This window comes from Telmatherina bonti, assembly GCF_933228915.1.
Source record: "Telmatherina bonti genome assembly, chromosome: 11".
Classification (NCBI taxonomy): domain Eukaryota; kingdom Metazoa; phylum Chordata; class Actinopteri; order Atheriniformes; family Telmatherinidae; genus Telmatherina; species Telmatherina bonti.
The window spans coordinates 23,480,125-23,497,068 of NC_136629.1; positions in this window are offsets into that span (position 1 = coordinate 23,480,125).

The window sequence follows — 16,944 nt, forward strand, 5'->3', positions numbered from 1 at the left end:
TACGCAAAATTTGGTGAGTTTTTGAGCATGTTCAGGCCTCCAAAAAAGCAATTCATTTATTAGGAGAATAATAATAATAATAATAATAATAATAATTAAAACCGCAAGCGGTGATATAGGCCCTCGCACCATGGCGCCGCTCGGCATAATGCCACCGCCTCCCCTGGCAACATCCTTCCCATGCCTCTCTCAACCTAAAGTGCAGCCAGACTGCACTTCAGGCCATTTAGGCCTTATGAACGGTCACTTCCTGTCACCAAGGGGCGGGGCTAACTTATCATCTAATTATTGACATGCACAAATGTGAAGTATATGCCTGGCATCATCTGTAGCAAATTTGGTGCAGGTTGGTTGTTTTTTGTGGGAGTTATGTCAGTTTTCCTTTTCATTGCATCACATCTGCTTTGCTGCCCCGCCTCTCCTAAACGATATCCCCTATTAAAAGAAATAGCACAACTTTTAATCACACATGCCTCTTGAGCATCCTGACTCATTTGGGTTAAAGTTGGACAAAATTCTTAGGACAAGTTCCTCAAAATGCATGGCAAAGAAAATGACAGAAATGACCCCAAAAATGGCACCCTTTTCAAAATGGCCGACTTCCTGTTGGATTTAGCCCATATGTCCAAGAGACTTTTTTGAAGGTACTGGGAGAATCTATAAGTGTGCTGAATTTTATCCATGTCAGTCAATGTAGTGGGCGGGGCTGATTGATTGAAATATTGTAGGGGGCGCTATGGAGCCATTTACTATCTTTTCCACTATGTTGTAATTTTATTCTATTAAGGACATAACTTTCATGACTCATGGCAAGTATGGTGAAGATAAACAATTTCATGGCTTTGTTACAGGTACTTCCTGGTTCATGATATCAGACACTTGTTGTTGCCAAGGGGTGGGGCTAATTCATAGTCATGTTATTGCATTGTATATTTTGTTCATCATGGAACTGGCATCAAATGTGTCGATTCCTGTGCTGATATGTTGTTTTATGTGGGAGTTTTAGCAATAAGTCTTTGTTAACGAGACATAAAACTTTGAGGGCCCGCTCCTCCTAAACTAAATCTTCTATTAGAAGAAATAACACAACTTTAAATCACACATGCCTCCTGGGCATCCTGTGCAAGTTGGGTGTCAGTTGGACAATATCCCTAGGAGGAGTTGTTTAAAATGCATGGCAAAGAAATGACCCCAAAAATGGCACCTTTTTCAAAATGGCCGACTTCCTGTTGAATTTAGCCCATATGTCCAAGAGACTTTTTTGAAGGTACTGGCAGGTTCTCCAACTGTGCTGAATTTTATTCATGTCGGTCCATGTAGTGGGCGGGGCTGATTGATTGAAATTTTGTAGGGGGCGCTATGGAGACATGCTCCATTTATTCCATAATGTTTCAATGGGGCTTAGTTCAGGGCCTTACTGTCATCAGTCATGGCAAGTTTGGTGGCGGTCCAAGGTTCCATGGCTTGGTCACAGGTACTTCCTGTTTCATGGCGTTGGACCGCCATTCGCCATGTCCCGTTTAGCGTAGCGACTTGAGGTTTTTATTGTGGCATCATGAAAGGGTTTGACATGTTTTGGAGGAGTCTCAAGTGTTTTGAACCATTTGCTTAGAAGCATGACCCTCAAACGTGGAAAAAACCACTTCCTGTTGTAAGTGGGCGGAGCTTAGGTCTACACCAGCAATGGTCACATTAATCTGTTCAGGACTGATCCCTTATTAATCCCTATAAGTTTTAGGGTGATCAGATCAAAATTGAGAATTTTATAGTGATTTATGATGTCACGCCGCCGCATGGAACTTCGCCATGGCGTCACGGGCACGCCGTGCAGCGTAGAGCAACGTCCTTTATCAGATCTCTTCACCAACATGTTTTGTGATGCCTGAGTGAATTTGGGCCATGTGGTGTCCACCAAGCCAGAGTTATGGGTGTGTGAGCAAAAAACAACACTTTTGACCTCCAGGGGGCGTGGCTATTTCATAATCAAAATATTGACATATAGAACTCTGTAGAAGGGGACTGCCATCATATCTAGCAAATTTGGTGCAGAAATGTTGCTTTATGTGGGAGTTTTATCCGTTTAATTTTTCCTGGCGAGACATCAAACTTTGAGGCCCCGCCCCTCGTAAACTAAGTCTCCTATTAGAAGAAATAACACAACATTTAATCACACATGCCTCCTGAACATCCTGAGCAATTTGTGGCTCAGTGGGATAAAAGCTCTAGGACGAGTTCGTTAAAATGCGAGGTGCTAAAACGCCAAAATATTGAATTTGACCTAAAATGGCCGCCTTCCTGTCGACATTTCACCATGACATTAAGAGGATTTTTTGTTTGCCCTAGCATGTAGATCATGTGTATGAATTTTCATAAAGATTAACGACATGCACTGGCGGGGCACCTAAAATAGGTGGCGCTCTCATTCAGTTTCACCCAAACATTCTGGAGCACCTCAAAATATCAAATTTTTCACATTCCCTTGGGGGGGTACGCAAAATTTGGTGAGTTTTTGAGCATGTTCAGGCCTCCAAAAAAGCAATTCATTTATTAGGAGAATAATAATAATAATTAAAACCGCAGGCGGTGATATAGGCCCTCGCACCATGGTGCCGCTCGGCATCATGCCACCGCCTCCCCTGGCAACATCCTTCCCATGCCTCTCTCAACCTAAAGTGCAGCCAGACTGCACTTCAGACCATTTAGGTTTTATGAAGGGTCACTTCCTGTCACCAAGGGGCGGGGCTAACTTATCATCTAATTATTGACATGCACAAATGTGAAGGATATGACTGGCATCATCTGTAGCAAATTTGGTGCAGGTTGGTTGTTTTTTGGGGGATTTATGTCAGTTTTTCTTTTTGTTGCATCACATCTGCTTTGCTGCCCCACCTCTCCTAAACGATATCCCCTATTAAAAGAAATAGCACAACTTCTGATCACACATGCCTCTTGAGCATCCTGACTCATTTGGGTTAAAGTTGGACAAAATTCTTAGGAGAAGTTCCTCAAAATGCATGGCAAAGAAAATGACAGAAATGACCCCAAAAATGGCACCTTTTTCAAAATGGCCGACTCCCTGTTTGATTTAGCCCATATGTCCAAGAGACTTTTTTGAAGGTACTGGGAGCGTCTACAAGTTTCCCGAATCATAACCATGTCAGTCAATGTAGTGGGCGGGGCTAATTAATTAAAATATTGTAGGGGGCGCTATGGAGCCATTTACTATCTTCTCCACTATATTGTAATTTTACTCTATTAAGGACTTTACTGTCATAAGTCATGGCAAGTATGGTGAAGATCAAAGGTTTCATGGCTTTGTTACAGGTACTTCCTGGTTCACGATATCAGACACTTGTTGTTGCCAAGGGGTGGGGCTAATTCATAGTCCCATTATTGCATTGTAGATTTTGTTCATCATGGGACTGGCATCAAATGTGGCGATTCCTGTGCTGATATGTTGTTTTATGTGGGAGGTTTAGCAATAAGTCTTTGTTAATAAGACATCAAACTTTGAGGGCCCGCCCCTCCTAAACTAAATCTTCTATTAGAAGAAATAACACAACTTTACATCACACATGCCTCCTGAGCATCCTGTGCAAGTTGGGTGTCAGTTGGACAATATCCCTAGGAGGAGTTGTTTAAAATGCATGGCAAAGAAATGACCCCAAAAATGGCGCCTTTTTCAAAATGGCCGACTTCCTGTTGAATTTAGCCCATATGTCCAAGAGACTTTTTTGAAGGTACTGGAACGTTCTCCAACTGTGCTGAATTTTATCCATGTCGGTCCATGTAGTGGGCGGGGCTGATTGATTGAAATTTTGTAGGGGGCGCTATGGAGACATGCTCCATTTATTCCATAATGTTTCAATGGGGCTTAGTTCAGGGCCTTACTGTCATCAGTCATGGCAAGTTTGATGGCGGTCCAAGGTTCCATGGCTTGGTCACAGGTACTTCCTGTTTCATGGCGTTGGACCGCCATTCGCCATGTCCCATTTAGCGTAGCGACTTGAGGTTTTTATTGTGGCATCATGAATGGGTTTGACATGTTTTGGAGGAGGCTCAAGTGTTTTGGACCATTTGCTTAGAAGCATGACCCTCAAACGTGGAAAAAAACACTTCCTGTTGTAAGTGGGCGGGGCTTAGGTCTACACCAGCAATGGTCACAATAATCTGTTCAGGACTGATCCCTTATTAATCCCTATAAGTTTTAGGGTGATCAGATCAAAATTGAGAATTTTATAGTGATTTATGATGTCACGCCGCCGCATGGAACTTCGCCATGGCGTCATGGGCACGCCGTGCAGCGTAGAGCAACGTCCTTTATCAGATCTCTTCACCAACATGTTTTGTGATGCCTGAGTGAATTTGGGCCATGTGGTGTCCACCAAGCCAGAGTTATGGGTGTGTGAGCAAAAAACAACACTTTTGACCTCCAGGGGGCGTGGCTATTTCATAATCAAAATATTGACATATAGAACTGTGTAGGAGAGGACTGCCACCATATCTAGCAAATTTGGTGCAGAAATGTTGCTTTATGTGGGAGTTATATCCGTTTAATTTTTCATGGCGAGACATCAAACTTTGAGGCCCCGCCCCTCGTAAACTAAGTCTCCTATTAGAAGAAATAACACAACATTGAATCACACATGCCTCCTGAACATCCTGAGCAATTTGTGGCTCAGTGGGATAAAAGCTCTAGGACGAGTTCGTTAAAATGCGAGGTGCTAAAACGCCAAAATATTGACTTTGACCTAAAATGGCCGCCTTCCTGTCGACATTTCACCATGACATTAAGAGGATTTTTTGTTTGTCCTGTCATGTAGATCATGTGTATGATTTTTCATAAAGATTAACGACATGCAGTGGCGGGGCACCTAAAATAGGTGGCGCTCTCGTTCAGTTTCGCCCAAACATTCTGGAGCACCTCAAAATATCAAATTTTTCGCATTCCCTTGGGGGGGTACGCAAAATTTGGTGAGTTTTCGAGCACGTTCAGGCCTCCAAAAAAGCACGCGAAGTGTCCGAATAAAAATAATAATAATAATTAAAACCGCAAGCGGTGATATAGGCCCTCGCACCATGGCGCCACTCGGCATAATGCCACCGCCTCCCCTGGCAACATCCTTCCCATGCCTCTCTCAACCTAAAGTGCAGCCAGACTGCACTTCAGGCCATTTAGACCTTATGAACGGTCACTTCCTGTCACCAAGGGGCGGGGCTAATTTATAATCTAATTATTGACATACAGAAATGTGAAGGATATGACTGGCATCATCTGTAGCAAATTTGGTGCAGGTTGGTTGTTTTTTGTGGGAGTTATGTCAGTTTTCCTTTTCATTGCATCACATCTGCTTTGCTGCCCCGCCTCTCCTAAACGATATCCCCTATTAAAAGAAATAGCACAACTTTTAATCACACATGCCTCTTGAGCATCCTGACTCATTTGGGTTAAAGTTGGACAAAATTCTTAGGACAAGTTCCTCCAAATGCATGGCAAAGAAAATGACAGAAATGACCCCAAAAATGGCACCCTTTTCAAAATGGCCGACTTCCTGTTGGATTTAGCCCATATGTCCAAGAGACTTTTTTGAAGGTACTGGGAGGGTCTACAAGTTTCCCGAATCATATCCATGTCAGTCAATGTAGTGGGCGGGGCTGATTAATTAAAATATTGTAGGGGGCGCTATGGAGCCATTTACTATCTTCTCCACTATATTTTAATTTTACTCTATTAAGGGCATAACTTTCATGACTCATGGCAAGTATGGTGAAGATCAAAGGTTTCATGGCTTTGTTACAGGTACTTCCTGGTTCATGATATCAGACACTTGTTGTTGCCAAGGGGTGGGGCTAATTCATAGTCCCATTATTGCATTGCAGATTTTGTTCATCATGGGACTGGCATCAAATGTGTCGATTCCTGTGCTGATATGTTGTTTTATGTGGGAGTTTTAGCAATAAGTCATTGTTAATGAGACATAAAACTTTGAGGGCCCGCCCCTCCTAAACTAAATCTTCTATTAGAAGAAATAACACAACTTTAAATCACACATGCCTCCTGAGCATCCTGTGCAAGTTGGGTGTCAGTTGGACAATATCCCTAGGAGGAGTTGTTTAAAATGCATGGCAAAGAAATGACCCCAAAAATGGCACCTTTTTCAAAATGGCCGACTTCCTGTTGGATGTGGCCCATATGTCCAAGAGACTTTTTTGAAGGTACTGGAAGGTTCTCCAACTGTGCTGAATTTTATTCATGTCGGTCCATGTAGTGGGCGGGGCTGATTGATTGAAATTTTGTAGGGGGCGCTATGGAGACATGCTCCATTTATTCCATAATGTTTCAATGGGGCTTAGTTCAGGGCCTTACTGTCATCAGTCATGGCAAGTTTGGTGGCGGTCCAAGGTTCCATGGCTTGGTCACAGGTACTTCCTGTTTCATGGCGTTGGACCGCCATTCGCCATGTCCTGTTTAGCGTAGCAACTTGAGGTTTTTATTGTGGCATCATGAAAGGGTTTGACATGTTTTGGAGGAGGCTCAAGTGTTTTGGACCATTTGCTTAGAAGCATGACCCTCAAACGTGGAAAAAACCACTTCCTGTTGTAAGTGGGCGGAGCTTAGGTCTACACCAGCAATGGTCACATTAATCTGTTCAGGACTGATCCCTTATTAATGCCTATAAGTTTTAGGGTGATCAGATCAAAATTGACAATTTTATAGTGATTTATGATGGCACGCCGCCGCACGGAACTTTGCCATGGCGTCACGGGCACGCCGTGCAGCGTAGAGCAACGTCCTTTACCAGATCTCTTCACCAACATGTTTTGTGATGCCTGAGTGAATTTGGGCCATGTGGTGTCTACCAAGCCAGAGTTATGGGTGTGTGAGCAAAAAACAACACTTTTGACCTCCAGGGGGCGTGGCTATTTCATAATCAAAATATTGACATATAGAACTCTGTAGGAGGGGACTGCCATCATATCTAGCAAATTTGGTGCAGAAATGTTGCTTTATGTGGGAGTTATATCCGTTTAATTTTTCCTGGCGAGACATCAAACTTTGAGGCCCCGCCCCTCGTAAACTAAGTCTCCTATTAGAAGAAATAACACAACATTTAATCACACATGCCTCCTGAACATCCTGAGCAATTTGTGGCTCAGTGGGATAAAAGCTCTAGGACGAGTTCGTTAAAATGCGAGGTGCTAAAACGCCAAAATATTGACTTTGACCTAAAATGGCCGCCTTCCTGTCGACATTTCACCATGACATTAAGAGGATTTTTTGTTCGCCCTAGCATGTAGATCATGTGTATGAATTTTCATAAAGATTAACGACATGCAGTGGCGGGGCACCTAAAATAGGTGGCGCTCTCATTCAGTTTCGCCCAAACATTCTGGAGCACCTCAAAATATCAAATTTTTCGCATTCCCTTGGGGGGGTACGCAAAATTTGGTGAGTTTTTGAGCATGTTCAGGCCTCCAAAAAAGCAATTCATTTATTAGGAGAATAATAATAATAATAATAATAATAATAATAATAATAATTAAAACCGCAGGCGGTGATATAGGCCCTCGCACCATGGCGCCGCTCGGCATAATGCCACCGCCTCCTGTCGCAACATCCTTCCCATGCCTCTCTCAACCTAAAGTGCAGCCAGACTGCACTTCAGGCCATTTAGGCCTTATGAAGAGTCAATTCCTGTCACCAAGGGGCAGGGCTAACTTATAATCTATTTATTGCCATGCACAAATGTGAAGGATATGACTGGCATCATCTGTAGCAAATTTGGTGCAGGTTGGTTGTTTTTTGTGGGAGTTATGTCAGTTTTCCTTTTCGTTGCATCACATCTGCTTTGCTGCCCCGCCTCTCCTAAATGATATCCCCTATTAAAAGAAATAGCACAACTTTTAATCACACATGTCTCTTGAGCATCCTGACTCATTTGGGTTAAAGTTGGATAAAATTCTTGGGAGGAGTTGCTCAAAATGCATGGCAAAGAAAATGACAGAAATTACCCCAAATATGTCACTTTTTTCAAAATGGCTGACTTCCTGTTTGATTTAGCCCATATGTCCAAGAGACTTTTTTGAAGGTACCGGAAGGTTCTAAAACTGTGCCGAATCATATCCATGTCAGTCAATGTAGTGGGCGGGGCTGATTGATTGAAATATTGTAGGGGGCGCTATGGAGCCATTTACTATCTTCTCCACTATATTGTAATTTTACTCTATTAAGGACATAACTGTCATGACTCATGGCAAGTATGGTGAAGATCAACAATTTCACGGCTTTGTCACAGGTACTTCCTGGTTCATGATATCAGACACTTGTTGTTGCCAAGGGGTGGGGCTAGTTCAGAGTCATATTATTGCATTGTAGATTTTGTTCATCATGGGACTGGCATCAAATGGGTCGATTCCTGTGCTGATATGTTGTTTTATGTGGGAGTTTTAGCAATAAGTCTTTGTTAATAAGACATAAAACTTTGAGGGCCCGCCCCTCCTAAACTAAATCTTCTATTAGAAGAAATAACACAACTTTAAATCACACATGCCTCCTGAGCATCCTGTGCAAGTTGGGTGTCAGTTGGACAATATCCCTAGGAGGAGTTGTTTAAAATGCATGGCAAAGAAATGACCCCAAAAACGGCACCTTTTTCAAAATGGCCGACTTCCTGTTGGATTTAGCCCATATGTCCAAGAGACTTTTTTGAAGGTACTGGAAGGTTCTCCAAGTGTGCTCAATTTTATCCATGTCGGTCCATGTAGTGGGCGGGGCTGATTGATTGAAATTTTGTAGGGGGCGCTATGGAGACATGCTCCATTTATTCCATAATGTTTCAATGGGGCTTAGTTCAGGGCCTTACTGTCATCAGTCATGGCAAGTTTGGTGGCGGTCCAAGGTTCCATGGCTTGGTCACAGGTACTTCCTGTTTCATGGCGTTGGACCGCCATTCGCCATGTCCCGTTTAGCGTAACGACTTGAGGTTTTTATTGTGGCATCATGAAAGGGTTTGACATGTTTTGGAGGAGGCTCAAGTGTTTGGGACCATTTGCTTAGAAGCATGACCCTCAAACGTGCAAAAAAACACTTCCTGTTGTAAGTGGGCGGGGCTTAGGTCTACACCAGCAATGGTCACATTAATCTGTTCAGGACTGATCCCTTATTAATCCCTATAAGTTTTAGGGTGATCAGATAAAAAAGTGACCATTTTATAGTGATTTATGATGTCACGCTGCCGCATGGAACTTCGCCATGGCGTCACGGGCACGCCGTGCAGCGTAGAGCAACGTCCTTTATAAGATCTCTTCACCAACATGTTTTGTGATGCCTGAGTGAATTTGGGCCATGTGGTGTCCACCAAGCCAGAGTTATGGGTGTGTGAGCAAAAAACAACACTTTTGACCTCCAGGGGGCGTGGCTATTTCATAATCAAAATATTGACATATAGAACTCTGTAGGAGGGGACTGCCATCATATCTAGCAAATTTGGTGCAGAAATGTTGCTTTATGTGGGAGTTATATCCGTTTAATTTTTCCTGGCGAGACATCAAACTTTGAGGCCCCGCCCCTCGTAAACTAAGTCTCCTATTAGAAGAAATAACACAACATTTAATCACACATGCCTCCTGAACATCCTGAGCAATTTGTGGCTCAGTGGGATAAAAGCTCTAGGACGAGTTCGTTAAAATGCGAGCTGCTAAAACGCCAAAATATTGACTTTGACCTAAAATGGCCGCCTTCCTGTCAACATTTCACCATGACATTAACAGGATTTTTTGTTCGCCCTAGCATGTAGATCATGTGTATGAATTTTCATAAAGATTAATGACATGCAGTGGCGGGGCACCTAAAATAGGTGGCGCTCTCATTCAGTTTTGCCCAAACATTCTGGAGCACCTCAAAATGTAAAATTTTTCGCATTCCCTTGGGGGGGTACGCAAAATTTGGTGAGTTTTTGAGCATGTTCAGGCCTCCAAAAAAGCAATTCATTTATTAGGAGAATAATAATAATAATAATAATAATAATAATAATAAACGCTGCAATTACAATAGGCCTTCGCACCGCCAAGGTGCTCGGGCCTAATAAACGCTGCAATTACAATAGGCCTTCGCACCGCCAAGGTGCTCGGGCCTAATAATAATATTAAAACCGCAAGCGGTGATATAGGCCCTCGCACCATGGCACCGCTCGGCATAATGCCACCGCCTCCCCTGCCAACATCCTTCCCATGCCTCTCTCAACCTAAAGTGCAGCCAGACTGCACTTCAGGCCATTTAGGCCTTATGAAGGGTCAATTCCTTTAACCAAGGGGCGGGGCTAACTTATCATCTAAATATTGACATGCACAAATGTGAAGGATATGACTGGCATCATCTGTAGCAAATTTGGTGCAGGTTGGTCGTTTTTTGTGGGAGTTATGTCAGTTTTCCTTTTCGTTGCATCACATCTGCTTTGCTGCCCCGCCTCTCCTAAATGATATCCCCTATTAAAAGAAATAACACAACTTTTAATCACACATGACTCTTGAGCATCCTGACTCATTTGGGTTAAAGTTAGATAAAATTCTTAGAAGGAACTTCTCAAAATGCATGACAAAGAAAATGACAGAAATGACCCCAAAAATGGCACCCTTTTCAAAATGGCCGACTTCCTGTTGGATTTAGCCCATATGTCCAAGAGACTTCTTTGAAGGTACTAGGAGGGTCTACAAGTTTCCCGAATCATATCCATGTCAGTCAATGTAGTGGGCGGGGCTGATTAATTAAAATATTGTAGGGGGCGCTATGGAGCCATTTACTATCTTCTCCACTATATTTTAATTTTACTCTATTAAGGGCATAACTTTCATGACTCATGGCAAGTATGGTGAAGATCAAAGGTTTCATGGCTTTGTTGCAGGTACTTCCTGGTTCATGATATCAGACACTTGTTGTTGCCAAGGGGTGGGGCTAATTCATAGTCCCATTATTGCATTGCAGATTTTGTTCATCATGGGACTGGCATCAAATGTGTCGATTCCTGTGCTGATATGTTGTTTTATGTGGGAGTTTTAGCAATAAGTCATTGTTAATGAGACATAAAACTTTGAGGGCCCGCCCCTCCTAAACTAAATCTTCTATTAGAAGAAATAACACAACTTTAAATCACACATGCCTCCTGAGCATCCTGTGCAAGTTGGGTGTCAGTTGGACAATATCCCTAGGAGGAGTTGTTTAAAATGCATGGCAAAGAAATGACCCCAAAAATGGCGCCTTTTTCAAAATGGCCGACTTCCTGTTGAATTTAGCCCATATGTCCAAGAGACTTTTTTGAAGGTACTGGAAGGTTCTCCAACTGTGCTGAATTTTATCCATGTCGGTCCATGTAGTGGGCGGGGCTGATTGATTGAAATTTTGTAGGGGGCGCTATAGAGACATGCTCCATGTATTCCATTATGTTTCAATGGGGCTTAGTTCAGGGCCTTACTGTCATCAGTCATGGCAAGTATGGTTGCGGTCCAATGTTCCATGGCTTGGTCACAGGTACTTCCTGTTTCATGGCGTTGGACCGCCATTCGCTATGTCCCGTTTAGCGTAGCAACTTGAGGTTTTTATTGTGGCATCATGAAAGGGTTTGACATGTTTTGGAGGAGGCTCAAGTGTTTTGGACCATTTGCTTAGAAGCATGACCCTCAAACGTGCAAAAAAACACTTCCTGTTGTAAGTGGGCGGAGTTTAGGTCTACACCAGCAATGGTCACAGTAATCTGTTCAGGACTGATCCCTTATTAATCCCTATAAGTTTTAGGGTGATCAGATCAAAATTGACAATTTTATAGTGATTTATGATGTCACGCCGCCGCATGGAACTTCGCCATGGCGTCACGGGCACGCCGTGCAGCGTAGAGCAACGTCCTTTATAAGATCTCTTCACCAACATGTTTTGTGATGTCTGAGTGAATTTGGGCCATGTGGTGTCCACCAAGCCAGAGTTATGGGTGTGTGAGCTAAAAACAACACTTTTGACCTCCAGGGGGCGTGGCTATTTCATAATCAAAATATTGACATATAGAACTCTGTAGGAGGGGACTGCCATCATATCTAGCAAATTTGGTGCAGAAATGTTGCTTTATGTGGGAGTTATATCCGTTTAATTTTTCCTGGCGAGACATCAAACTTTGAGGCCCCGCCCCTCGTAAACTAAGTCTCCTATTAGAAGAAATAACACAACATTTATTCACACATGCCTCCTGAACATCCTGAGCAATTTGTGGCTCAGTGGGATAAAAGCTCTAGGACGAGTTCGTTAAAATGCGAGGTGCTAAAACGCCAAAATATTGACTTTGACCTTAAATGGCCGCCTTCCTGTCGACATTTCACCATGACATTAAGAGGATTTTTTGTTCGCCCTAGCATGTACATCATGTGTATGAATTTTCATAAAGATTTACGACATGCAGTGGCGGGGCACCTAAAATAGGTGGCGCTCTCATTCAGTTTCGCCCAAACATTCTGGAGCACCTCAAAATATCAAATTTTTCGTATTCCCTTGGGGGGGTTCGGGAAATTTGGTGAGTTTTCGAGCACGTTCAGGCCTCCAAAAAAGCACGCGAAGTGTCCGAATAAAAATAATAATAATAATAATAAACGCTGCAATTACAATAGGCCTTCGCACTGCCAAGGTGCTCGGGCCTAATAATAATAATAAACGCTGCAATTACAATAGGCCTTCGCACCGCCAAGGTGCTCGGGCCTAATAAATAAAATGATTTTTATCAGTATTAAGTTATATTTTTAGCAACTTGCCAAGGATAGTATTTTGATAACCTAGAAGGAAAGCATTTCTTTATATAGAGTACAATATGTTAGGTATTTAGGAGTGGTAACATTGCTCTTGCAAAAACACAATAGCATATTATCTGATGTTTCGTTAAGCCACCAATTAAAGAATGAAAGCATCATTGAATAACATTAAAAGAATTTTCTACCCTCAAATGTTGTCTCTGCTTTTTATACTTACTGTTCCTTTTTTGGCTAAATGATAAAATCACGATCGTACATATCGTGTATTCCTTTTATCTTTCTTTACCACGGAGGGAGGGATTTTATTGTTATATCCAACAGTTACCCAAGTTAAAATATTGTGGATGGCTGTCTTTCTTTGGGATTTGTGCATATGGTGTTGAATTGGTTTTTTTTTTTTGTTTGTTTGTTTTTTTGCTTTCCAGTATGCAGACCTACAACAAGCTCTTGTTATGATACTATAAATTACCATACACTTATCATTCGTTTAAATAAATTGCAAGAAGCTTGAAACTGTTGGATGCTGGGAGGAAATGTGGGGGAGGGACTTTAGTTTAGCAGTTTTATTTCCTATATCTGCACAACAGTTTGACACAAAAAAAGCAAAGCTTCCAGGCAGCAGAAATAAATAATTTGTTTGATTTCAGATTGTATCAGCCATACCTTATTATTGCTTTAGTTTTTCCCTTCATTACCTGGCAGAACAAACACAGCTGAAATTGTTTCTTAAGCATATTCACTTTGGACTGCACTGAAACAATGCAGTCTGTATATCCTGTAACCATAGGGATATGTAAGAATGTCCATCCTAAAAGGGCAGGGAAGTTTTGCAACCACAAGATAACGTTCTATTTCTCATAGTCATAAATAAAATACAATAATGGATACAGATCTACATATGGGATAAAATAGCATTTAAAAACTTGATAGGAACCTTACACCTAGTATAAGTGTTCTGGCTGGATGTGGTAGAATGTAAAGCTGGTAGCTGGTAGAATGTAAAGCTGACACTGGAGACTGTTGACTCACCCCCCATGTAAATCCCAACACAAGCCTATAAGAGACTCACAATGTGACCAAGTTTTTACCCTTTCTTACAGAGAAACAGTCCAAGGTTATGTGTGGTCCTGCAAGCCAATAAAAAAAACCAACAGCAAATGTTTTTATAATTTCTCTTTCAACTTTTGTAATGGCTGGAATAAAAAGGTAAGTAATTAACTAAATACTAGCTGTGTAAGTAATGCAACATGGGACTAATACCAGTAATGCACTTTATATTTTAAAATCTAATTTAAAATCTGATTAAATTCCAGAAACATCTTTTTCTACTTATTGTGCTGCCTCCATGTGATCCCTCAGTATCTTTGCACTGGACTTCATTCTCAGAGTAAGTAATCTCCTTGGATGTGTGGTGGATATGCATTGACAACAGTGACAAAGCAGAACAAACAAAATTTTTCATTTAAACACCACAGCCTTGAAGTAAGTGAATTTTTACAGCACCACATTGTTTTAAGCTAGAGTATTGTTTGCTTTGTGGTATCTGTCAACCCCAAAAGACTTGAGTAATCACATCCTTACTAGTGAGGTTTTGCTGTGACGGTTGTTCCTCTTTGTTGAAGCGAGTTCACTGTGCTGGACCGCAGTGAGGACTTATGTTTGTTTTGACATACTGAACTGTGCAAGGTTTTTTATCCTTTTTCACAATGAGTTCTGTGCTTCTCTGTTATTTGTTTTATGCTGAAAGTCAAGTTTGGAAACATATTGGAAAATGATATATTTATATATTTAATGACTGCACGTTTGCATTACTTTCTCTTCTCTATGTTTGTCATCCCTCTGCTCTGCTGTTCTTATCTACATTTCATTGCACATAATCATATCCCATAGAGATAATAAATCAGCCTGAATGACATAGGCTGGTTACATGTACATAGATTCAAATTCAATGACTTACAGTTTGAACAGCATTGAATTTCAACACAATACTGGCCCTCTATTGGCAACTGGGAAACCAGTGTTGATGTGCGAGGGAGGATCCCACATTCAACCTTGATAAAGACCTTTAACTTCCTGACCAGATGTGTAAAATCAAGCAAATCTTGAGCTTAAGTGTCGGAGAGGACACCCCAAACAGTTTGAGATAGCCTAATATTTATTCAAGGCAGTGGTGCAGCTTTCCAAACACTGAGCTTTTATTCCCTCTCCTCCCCACACCTCACACGGACTTACACACACGCAAACGCTCACACAGTTTGACTACTAACTTGTCGCTTGCTTTTTCCCATAATGCAGCTGTGATATTTTCATCTCAAGCTGGCATTCATTTGGAAGAGGAGTCTGTATACCCACAGGCCAACAATGGGGATGGTCATTTTACAGGTTGAGTAAAACACAAACAATATAATATTCTGTTACATTATAACTGGAATAAAGAAAAAGAAAAGAAAAAAAAAAAGAATAATTTTATTAGTTAAAACCAAAAGTGCATTACCTCTAATGAGACAAGAAGAGTCTAACAGCATAAGAAAAGTGGATGAAATTATGAGATGAATAAAATAAATGATTAAAAAAAAGATGATGTTGATACTTCATCACGTAGATCAGTAATTTCAAAACCCTAAGGGATAATGTTGTGGCTCCTCCAAGATGATTTTCTGTCTAACAAGTCGTGCATTTACCCCCAGGATTTCATATTATGTCCCAATTCCACATCGCTGAGCTGGCAAGGAGGGGCACAATTAAAAGGGTTGCTGGACCATTTCTTCGGGAGGTTGCTTATGAAATAGGTCCGACTTTTAATTTCAGAATCAACACAAGGTAAGACGCACTTCGTGACAATGTGTGGGTGAACATCGACACCTAGTGGTTATACTCCCATAACGCCATTTACCCTGTCCATGGTCCTGAACAATAAAACCTGACCTCATCTGATCAGTGGCACCACATTCCTGATGGAAACAACAACGTTAAAGGTCGAAGAATGCTACAGACATGTTTACTTCTCTCTCTCTCTCTCTCTCTCTCTCCTTTAAGATCAGCTTATCCTCTTGGTCTGCAAGAGGAGTTTGCATTTGTGGCCGTACTGCGCATGAGCGGCATCACCTTAACTAAAACCTGGAATATCTGGGAAATGCAGGACGTTAATGGAGACGAGCAGCTGGCCGTCACACTCAGTGGGGAGTCCAAGTTTTTGGAGTTCACCTTCGCAGCACAAAACACCGGGAGACAGACTGTTGTTTTCAGCTCTTTGGGTTTACTTTTCAATGAGCAGTGGCACAGATTGTTACTAGAGGTCAGAAAACATTCTGTGACCCTTTTCGTGGATTGTGCCTTGTTGGGTTCTCAGACAATCCCACCTCGACAAAAAGTCAGTCTGGAAGGTTTCACTGTGATAGGAAAGCTCAAGGACAACCCAGTGGTTGCGATTCCGGTACGACTACTGCATATTCTCACACTAGTTTATTATTTTTAAATATGTAATTCATGATATAGGCACTAACATGTAGTTGCTTCTAGGTTTAAATTTCATCTCAGGTTTTATTTTTATTACAATTAAATGGCAACAAACTGTTGACTGACAAACATATTTGTGACTGATTGGGGACTTGAATGAACTGGAATCCCACTGAGACACTGAAGTGAAATGCATATGAGTAAATGAGGGACAAATACAAAACTGGCTATTTATTATTGGTCAAGTAACTATGCTCCTTTTGTGTTTTGTCATCCATCAGGCAGGCACTATCTTAAAAGGTTAATAAACACCCTGTCCGAATGTCATTTAGCCATCCATACTACCCGTATTCATTTACAAAGTGTATAAAAAGTGTATAAAAAGTTTTGATTTAAATATGTTCAAATATATTTAATTTTTAACATGGTAATTCCCAACATTTAATATCTTTCCACCCCATCAGTTTGAACTCCAATCAATGGCAATTCACTGTGATATGACACGAGCCCGGACAGAAGCTTGCTACGGCCTCCCGGCCTGGACATTGGTAAGAATGTAGCATCATAACTTGCCGCAAGGTTTAGATCACCGAATAGCTGGTAAAAAAATTCATGAGTTGCCTTTAATTGAGTAAAATAAATTTCTACAGCGTCAACGCTGCGTAAAAATCATCCAGGCATGTGCGTAAAAGGACCCGTATCCAC